The sequence below is a fragment of the Solanum stenotomum genome, chromosome 12 (assembly GCF_019186545.1).
Source record: "Solanum stenotomum isolate F172 chromosome 12, ASM1918654v1, whole genome shotgun sequence".
Classification (NCBI taxonomy): Eukaryota; Viridiplantae; Streptophyta; class Magnoliopsida; order Solanales; family Solanaceae; genus Solanum; species Solanum stenotomum.
This window is the reverse complement of record NC_064293.1, coordinates 20,515,239-20,524,498: the sequence shown is the minus strand read 5'-3', so window position 1 is coordinate 20,524,498 and position 9,260 is coordinate 20,515,239. Positions and strand designations below refer to the sequence as shown.

The window sequence follows — 9,260 nt, the reverse complement described above, 5'->3', positions numbered from 1 at the left end:
GAGGGCTATGTTATGTTTCCTACTCCTATGTTTTGAGACTTTAGCTTGCAATTGTATTTTGACTATGAGGGGAGCCGGTAGTATGTCATGGCCCCCGTCCTATCTATGTATGTAGAGGTGTGCGTTGGACAAGTATTTTGTAAATGAGCTTGACTCTTGTTCTATGATGTCATTTTGAAATGGTTTGCCCTTAGTCCCTATTTCCCGTTAATTAATGTTGATTGTACTTCCGCGACCGATGAAGTGTGATGACAAGTTTGAGAGGCTTGTTTGGGGTTCCTTCGGGTTCCTCATTCGCCATGTCACGTCTAGGCCCTAGGCTTGGGTCGTGACACACGAGTTGCCAACTCTTCGAATGTATTAGGCTTTAATCCCTACAAAATGTAGCGAAGACCCCAATTCATACCTTGGATGCACATTTCAATGCTAGAAGTTTCACTAAGGCGATCTTTGCAGTTGAGGCTCAGACTTCTCCAGCGATTGATAAAGTCAACAACTAGCTCATCTTCACCTTGACAAGCCTTTGTCAGTTCAATCATACTAACGACACGTCTCGTGCTATAGAAACGATTAAGAAACTCTTGCTCTAACCGCTCCCAACTATCTATAGTATTAGGTTCGAGATCTGTGTACCAATCAAAGGCATTTTCTCTAAGAGATCGAACGAATTCTTTAACAAGATGATCACCATACGTCCCAACATCATTGCAAGTCTCGATAAAGTGCGATATATGTTGTTTGGGATTTCCTTTGCCATCAAATTGTTGAAGTTTAGGAGGTTGATAACCCTTAGGCATTTTGAAGTTATCAATCCTTTGTGTATGTGGCTTTACATATGTGGGAGAAAATTTGGATGAAGACTCAGATTTGTCTTCGATAGCCTCTATGATAAAGTCCTTCAATTGGTCAATTGGAATCAAACCTTCAACAGAGATATGAATTTCTTTGATCTTTGTTTGCTTAACGCAAGACTCCCCTTCATCTTGAACTTTAGGAAGCTTCAAAGGTGCTTGACTCGATTTTCTCTCAATCATGCTATCCATCTTATTTGTTAGCTTGGAAAGTTTAGCATCTTGTTCGTGTGCGCACTTTGCTAGGCCTTCAATTGTTTTAGTTAAGCTTGCTAGTTGTTCTTCTATAGTGGAAGACATTTTGATATTTTGTGATGCTTGAAAAGTTGAGATGAGAGGTAGAGATTGTCCCACTGGGCGTGTCAGAATTTGTAGACAATAAAATTCGCGTCGAGAAAACAATAATCAAGAACGAAAAATTATGCAACAATCGTTTTATTGATTTTAAAGTGTGAGTGTTACAATCTCTATGATTCCTCTGAATTCACATTTTCAAATATAATTCAAGGGCTCTTGAGCTTGATCTTGAACTTGTGATTTATCTTGATCTTGAACTTGAACTTGGTCTTGAACTTGAACTTGAACTTGGACTTGGACTTGCGCTTGGACTTGCACTTGATCTTGAACTTGAAGTTGATCTTGACTTGAACTTTATCTTGATCTTGACTTCTAGTTGAATTCAAGGGCTTCGAGCTTGACCTTGAATCCGACAGTCTTAATCTTGATCGTTCTTGAACTTGAACTTTATCTTGATCTTGACTTCTAGTTGAATCCAAGGGCTTCGAGCTTGATCTTGAATCCTACAGTCTTGATCTTGATCGTTCTTGAACTTGAATTTTATCTTGATCTTGACTTCTAGTTGAATCCAAGGGCTTCAAGCTTGATCTTGAATCCGGCGGTCTTGATCTTGATCGTTCTTAAACTTGAACTTTATCTTGATCTTGACTTCTAGTTGAATCCAAGGGCTTCGAGCTTGGTTTTGAATCCGGCGGTCTTGATCTTGATCGTTCTTGAACTTGAACTTTATCTTGATCTTGACTTCTTCAAATCTTCAATTCTTAAACTTGAACACTTGAATTCTTGAATTCTTAAACTTGTAGCTTGTAGAGAAATTTGTGGCTTTTGATCCATGAGCTTTCTCTAGCTCTTTATTTAGAATTCTTGGTTCTCTTTTCTGAATTATGAGGACCCCTATTTATAGTTTTAGAATAGGGGAGTTGTGATTGGAATAGGATTTCCTTCGGCCAATCAGATTTAAGTGGCATGACATATGGGATTTATGGAGCGGACTTTAATTAAATTCATATTTATTGAATTTAAATAATTAATTCAATTATATTAATCCATAATATTTATTTGGACTAATATATTAATGAATTTAATATAATCTGAATCATTTTAATAAATTTATATTTAAATAAATTTTAAATGATTATAATATCCCCTTTATATTTATTCTTATGTATTATTATTTATAGATGCAGGAAATCCTACATAAAACAATTTAGTCAAAACAAATTGGAACCCAAAACCAAAAGGAATTGGGTTCATGCGTGAAACAGTACCGCCTCAACAATTTGCACATTCCTGCCAAGTGGCAGCTTCTTTTAAGTCCCCTAATTTTTCCAAACTACTTGAATATGTATATATAAAAATATAATATAATATTCAATTTAATTCATTAGGTTGCTTGCTTGATTTCTTTCTATGATTTTTCATCTTTAATTCATTTTAGCTTCAAATTTCATCATCTTCACAACAAATATATCCTACAAATAAAATAATTATTAAGCACAATTCATAAAATTTATGCTAAAATAAAACAAATACAAATAATAAATGTGAGGCGACAAATAATAATTAAAATATGTATTTTTGGCCTCACATCAAGAGCAAAAGAGGAAGGAACTCGAGTCAAAAGGTTTTAAATCTCATCTGTATAGTTGTTGTGGCAAAAAGAAGGATCCCCTTCAAATACAAAAGTAAAATAGAGAGATACCAGTTGTGTCGTGTAAATACGGTTGTTGATTATAATCAAAATTCCTCCCCCCCCACCCCAATTTACATCAAAAGGAAAGTTCTTACTCACCATTCCCTAGGGGATCGACCACAACTCCTCGTTGAGTTATATATTGCTAATGACCGCACACATTGATTCATATGATGTCTAATTGAGCGTTATTAGGCATCGAACGGTGTCATCACTAGAACAATCCTTATATGCCATCAACCCTCCTTGTCTTTATTTGATCTGGATTCTACCTTTTCTTATGTCTCTATTTATTATGCTTCCCAGTTGAGTATGTGTTCTAATATTCTATCAACGATGTTACGTTTTTTCAACCCCGTGGGTGAGTTTTTAGTAGTCATCAGGTATATAGATCATGTTTGGTGATTATCTAGGGTGTGACACTCGGGTTGATCTTATTTTGTTGGATATGCTTGATTTTGATGTTATTCTAGGCATGGACTAGTTATCCCCTACCGTATGATCCTCGATTTCTTTTCTAAGATTGTTTCCTTAACCATTCCTGATATCCCTCCGATGGTGTGGCAGGATTCTTGTAGTGACACACCAACTGGGTTATTTCTTATGTTCGGGCCCAAAGGTTGGTATCCAACGGGTGCTTAGCCGACTTGGCTTTTATGTGGGATGTTAGTATGGAGGGCCCTAGAGTGGTTTCGATCCCTATTGTGTGTGAGTTTGCGGATGAGGTTGAGTAGAGATAAAAGGGTTGTGTGTGCAGTTTTGGGAATTTTTATGGTATTGTTGAGAAAAAAAGCCGGATTCCTTTCACGAATGAGGAAAACAAAATGGACTCTTCATTTAATTTACCTTGATGAACTTGTCAGAAATTATATATATGTGGTTATATCAGAAATTCACCTATGTAAATACACCTGAGTGTATATATGTTAACAAGAAACCGTCTAGAAGATGTGCCCAAAATAGCTCAGGTGGAACCTAATTAATCTATCAAGAATCTTGTGACTTTCTTAGTACAGATATAAATCATCTTGTGTCTGCAGTTTTAATGGCAAACATGGACAATTATAATTATTATATCAGCTCTAAGTAGAGAGTTTTTGAAAGAAAATAAACTTGCAAATTCCATCTTGACATTATATAAAAAAACTGCTTCTATTTTCCAGTTAAAATGACTTATTTGGACAGCATTGTAACATATGTGACAAACTCTACTATCATTTTAGCCCGGAACCAGTTTCGATGAGAAACTATAACCTGATTTATGTGTGAAAAATCATATTAAATAATAAACTGCATGAATGTAAGGTAAACAATACATAAAGAACCTTTAGAAATACTTGTAATTATGTGCTACAATTTAGTCCATTCTCAGATCAATCTGTAGCAAGCTCAGCATGAACTAATTAAGCAGTCGTATTAGTTAGTTTGCTAAGGAGATGAGATCACAGATATGAATTACAATGGCCTAGCCTGAATAAACGGACAATGAACTGCTGTACTAACCTTTCTGTGATTTGAGTAATTACAAATATGGAGATAAAAATTTCATATATACCTTTAAACAAAAGAAAGTTGTACCCATGACTGCAGCAGATTAATACCAAATTATCAAACATACTCAGGTAAACTCACATGAAGATGGGCCAATTTAAATCCAATGAGACAAAAGGTCCAAGTAGATGCTGAAGGTTAAGAGTCACATTGATTTTTGCATTCTAGTGTTTGGGTAGTGTATATATGTTCCTTGCATTCTAGTGTTTTGGTAGACGTTCTGCAAACATTCGAGTGCCCCTGGGGTAAAGTTTGTGAATTGTACAAAACCATTTCTAAGGCATGTGAATAACAAGCTGGACCCAACCTCTAACCATCTTATTCTTCATCTTCAGTGTCCTTCACTACCTCATCTTCCCTGCCACATTTTCTACGTCTGCCTCATGATGAAAACAAATGAGAGGATCGGACCACAATTCATCCTTGATCATCTCACCGATTTCATCTCTTTTATCAACTTCACTGAACCGCTTAAAGAAGCTTTGTTCATCAACTCCCTTGCCTTGTGTCCATTGTATAGGCGATGCACTAGTTTTAGTACGCTCAAACTTCTTCCAAAGTTTTGTATTCTCAAAATATTCATTTGAATCAAAATTGAAGATAATGGTATAACCTGATTTGACATCTCGAGAGAGTTCCACTTTGATTGAGCTTAGAAACTCAAAAATTTTGCGGTCCTCTTCATTACATACAAGCTCACCAAGTACGTGATGCTTCAGGAAAGCTGTCGACCAGAAGCCAGAAATATCTTTAATAACATTTGTTCTCTTCTCATAGACCAGTTGACGGATCCGATTGTACTTTTGTCCAACTTTCAGCAACTCACCCCTCGCCTCTTTGTTAATCTTCTCCAACTTCTCTTGTTACTCTTGCAATCTTTTAACTCCATCATGATCAATAATGTTGTTTTCATCATACTCGACTAATTTCTCTATCTTTCTCCTCTTATTCTTCCGTTTGTCATTCCCCCGTCTTTATTGACAATTCATTACTCTCACGATTTGTTCTCTGTGTAGTTAATTATGCAGTTTCAATTAAACTAATAAGTAAGGAGTAATTTTGTGTTTGGAAGCAAAAAAATGTTGTGTAACTTATTAAGTATATATGAACTCTTACGTTGTTCAAATTTGTAATAAGATTATCTTACATTGTTCAAATCAGCACGTGCATCTGTAATCAGATTCATATGTTCCATCTTCAAATTCCAAATCTTATTCAATAACTCTTGTTCACAAGCATATTTCTAAAAATAATAATACTAGTAATTCAATTTAGTGCATACAATAAAAAGAGACAATTATTTATTTAAATTTAAATAAATTAAAGAAAAGAGATATTGATAATGATATATACCTTGTTGAGAATCTTAAGAACAAGGGTCGTGAATAGTTTTCGAATTCGTAAGCTCTTTAACAACAACAACGTACCCATTGGAATTTAAATTGGAGAATAATTGTGTTTTTATGATTTCCTAATATTTTTTGCCTTGCTTTTTATATCAAATTCCCATTCAAATGATCTATTTTTGCTTTTTTCTTCTATCCGACAACCTTCTGCCACCTCCATTTTTTTCTTCCACAAAACCAACACTCTGGAGTAAAGAATACCATTTTTTTTTTTAATTAAGCATATAATATAAAGAAAAAAGAGTAACTCAAAAATCCCAACCAAAGGAAAAGTCAATAGTAATGATTGTACTACATTTCTCGCCAAACAAGATCATGATATACTTGTATCAATTTGTCAAATCCCAATCTCAATACTTATTACCCCCTCCGTCACTTTTATTCGTTTGCTTTACTGTACACCTCTCTTGAAACATAGTAGTAGTGATTAATACAAAAAAAAAAAAAAAACTATCATAATATTCATATTAATTGATAATTTAGTTTTAGATCTTGAAAAATAATTTAAAGAATAATATTAAAAGCAATAAATAAAATAAAATTTTATTTTTAGAATAATGGACAAATAAGAATGAACGAAATGAATATATTGTTTCTCATAGGAGTTATAGAGGGCAAAGGCAATATTTACCAACTTCCTAACCGTATATACTGGAAAATCTCACTAAATTAATATAAGTGGTACCATAAAATAGTATTATTTTGTAGAAATACTATTTAATCAAGAGAAAATACATAGAAACCCCATTAAACTATGACTCATTTTTGAAAAAGACACTTAAACTTTGCGGGGGTCCTAATACACCCCTAAACTAGTTTAAAGTGAAATTATTGAACCCTTTTTTGGAATTTAATACAGAGAGTGTTTAACACTCACCTGTAGAGCGTGAAAACTAAAAAAATATATGATTAATCTTTTTTTTGCAATATTTTTTATTAAATATATAAATAATCTTTTATTTTAGTGTTAATTTTTTTTTTCTTTCTTCTCCTTCCTAAGCTTCACCATTGTCCATTGAAGGAGACAATGGCTTCGAGATTTTTTTTTCTTTTTCTTTCTCTTTCTCCTTTCGTTTTCCATTCAAATTGAATTTTAATAGAGATTCAGTTGTAACTGAATAACACAATCTCAATCCATCAATAAAATCCCTTTTTAATTTGGTCATCGGCAAAAAAATCCATTGACAACTAGCTGATTTCCTTTGTGATAGCGACGATGAAAGATTTATTGTTTCATCCTTAAATTTCTACTCCTTTTGGTCGGCGGGGTGAGACCGGCGGGGGTGAGAAGCGCCGGAAAAATGATGCAACGTCAAAGAAAAAATCATATTTCAAGTGACTTCTGATCAATTTCGGGGCTAAAATAATGTTCAAACCAACCTAAAATTATCTCATCTGAGCCTGAAGAGAGAATTTATGTTTTTTTCAAATACAACCCATATTGATTTAGAGCAAAAATCAATGCTAAAATCACAAAAAGAAATTTTAATTTGAAAAAAATTAATTTGATAGCGGATTTGATTTCTCAATTTCAATTTTGATTTAGTGATAGACAAAATGAAAATGATGTTGTGACAACAAGATTGTCAGCTAAGAAGACCCAGCGAAGAAGACCAAAGGCTGAGGTTAAGCAGAATTGAAGAAGGAAATGAAAATATCTAATTAAAACTAAGAAAGAAAGAAAAAAACATAAATAAAAATAAAGAATAGAAAATTATATAAAATTGACATGTGGCAAGCAGTAATTGGTGCGTGCATTCACTTTCTTTCTTATAAGTGGAATTGACCAAAAAATGGGATATTTATATCACTTTTAAATTGTTCAATGGGATAGTAGGACCCTTGTAAAGTTTGAGTGTCTTTTTAAAAAATGTGTTATAGTTGAATGGGGTAATTATGTATTTCCTCTTTAATCAACAAACTAATATTTATTAATTTAAAGAGTGTTTTGAAATTCAATGAAGGTTAATTTTGATTACATCAAAATCATTGTATCTTAGTGATTTATGTATCATATTTATTGAATTTCCATATAAAACTAAATTTATTATACACAAAATACAATGAATACATCAATCTTCAAGATGATACAATAACATTTGGAACTAGTTATATGTAAGGAAACACTTATCGCATCAACAACTCTTCACAATTTTAAGGTACAATTCATAAAGACAAAATTGAAATTTTTTTATGCAATAAGAAAAGTTAAAGATGAGCTTCAACTAGATTTAAATTTTAACAAAAAAAAAAACAGAATAGAATCATATTTCACTAAATTGTCTTAAGAAATTTTAATTGAATCATATATTTCTATAGGGGTCTTCTAAAAATATATTTATTTCATTATCTTATTTAAATGAGTGATTTTTTTCATTGGTCAAAATCGGGATCAGAAGAAATATTATCTTAAAGAGATTATTAATTACCGAATATTAATTTAATAAAATTTTACTCTTCAATAAAAAAGAGTGATATTTGTCTTTCTACTATAAAAGGAAATTGGATTTGTCCTTCGTTATACTTTTTCAATAAATATATCCCTATAAAAATATTTAGAATTATATTTACCTTTCACCCATTAAAAATAATATATGCAAAGAAAAATTTTATTTGTACTCAAAATTAAAACAAATCATACACATCTCATTTACCATCACAATCGAAAACACATATCGTTTTAATTAAAAGAAAAAACTTGGAAAAGTTGTCGATTATAAGTTTTAATAGACACAAGTGCCCGTGCTAGCACGGGCCCAATATATATTATTTTTTGTCTCACTTTATGTGATATTGATAGAATTTAGATAGTCTATTAACTTTTAATATGATTTTTAAATATTTTAAGTTGTTAATTATTGTAATTTATAGTATTTTTATGTAATTTTTAAATAATATATATTACTTATCTTGTCCCAATGTATGTAGCACAAATAGAGAGTCAATCAAATGTTGTTAATTATTGAGATTTACAATACTTTCTACGTAATTTTCAAATAAAATATTACATGTTACTTCTTTTGATTATTGTAATTTATAGTATTTTTATGTAAATTTTTAATAATATGTGTTACTTTTCTTATCCCAATGTAGGTAGCACAACTAAAATTTCAAGAGTCAATTAAATATTGTTAATTATTGAGATTTGCAATATTTCTACGTAGTTTTCAAAATTAAATAATACATGTTACCCTTTTTTATTCCCCAGGCAGGCAAGTCGACCATGACCTGCCTGGTTATTGTCACTTATATATTACTACTAGATAGGCATGGCCGTGCTTAGCATGGCCCAACATGTTCGATTTTGCAACATCTTTTTTTTTTTGGCTACAAGTTTGTGTATAATTGTAACCGCATTAACCTATTTTTTTGGTCAATAAGAAACAATCCTCTCAATTCAAGATCAAAACAAGCAGCAGAGAAAAAGACTATATATGATGGGTTTCAAGTATAAATTGATGA

The 9,260-nt window shown here is 32.1% G+C and overlaps 1 pseudogene; it reads right to left on the bottom strand.

The window, feature by feature from the left end:
* Positions 1-4,317: 4,317 nt before the first annotated feature.
* LOC125847216 (NAP1-related protein 1-like) lies at positions 4,318-8,380 on the bottom strand (annotated as a pseudogene).
* Between the last annotated feature and the right edge of the window lie 880 nt (positions 8,381-9,260).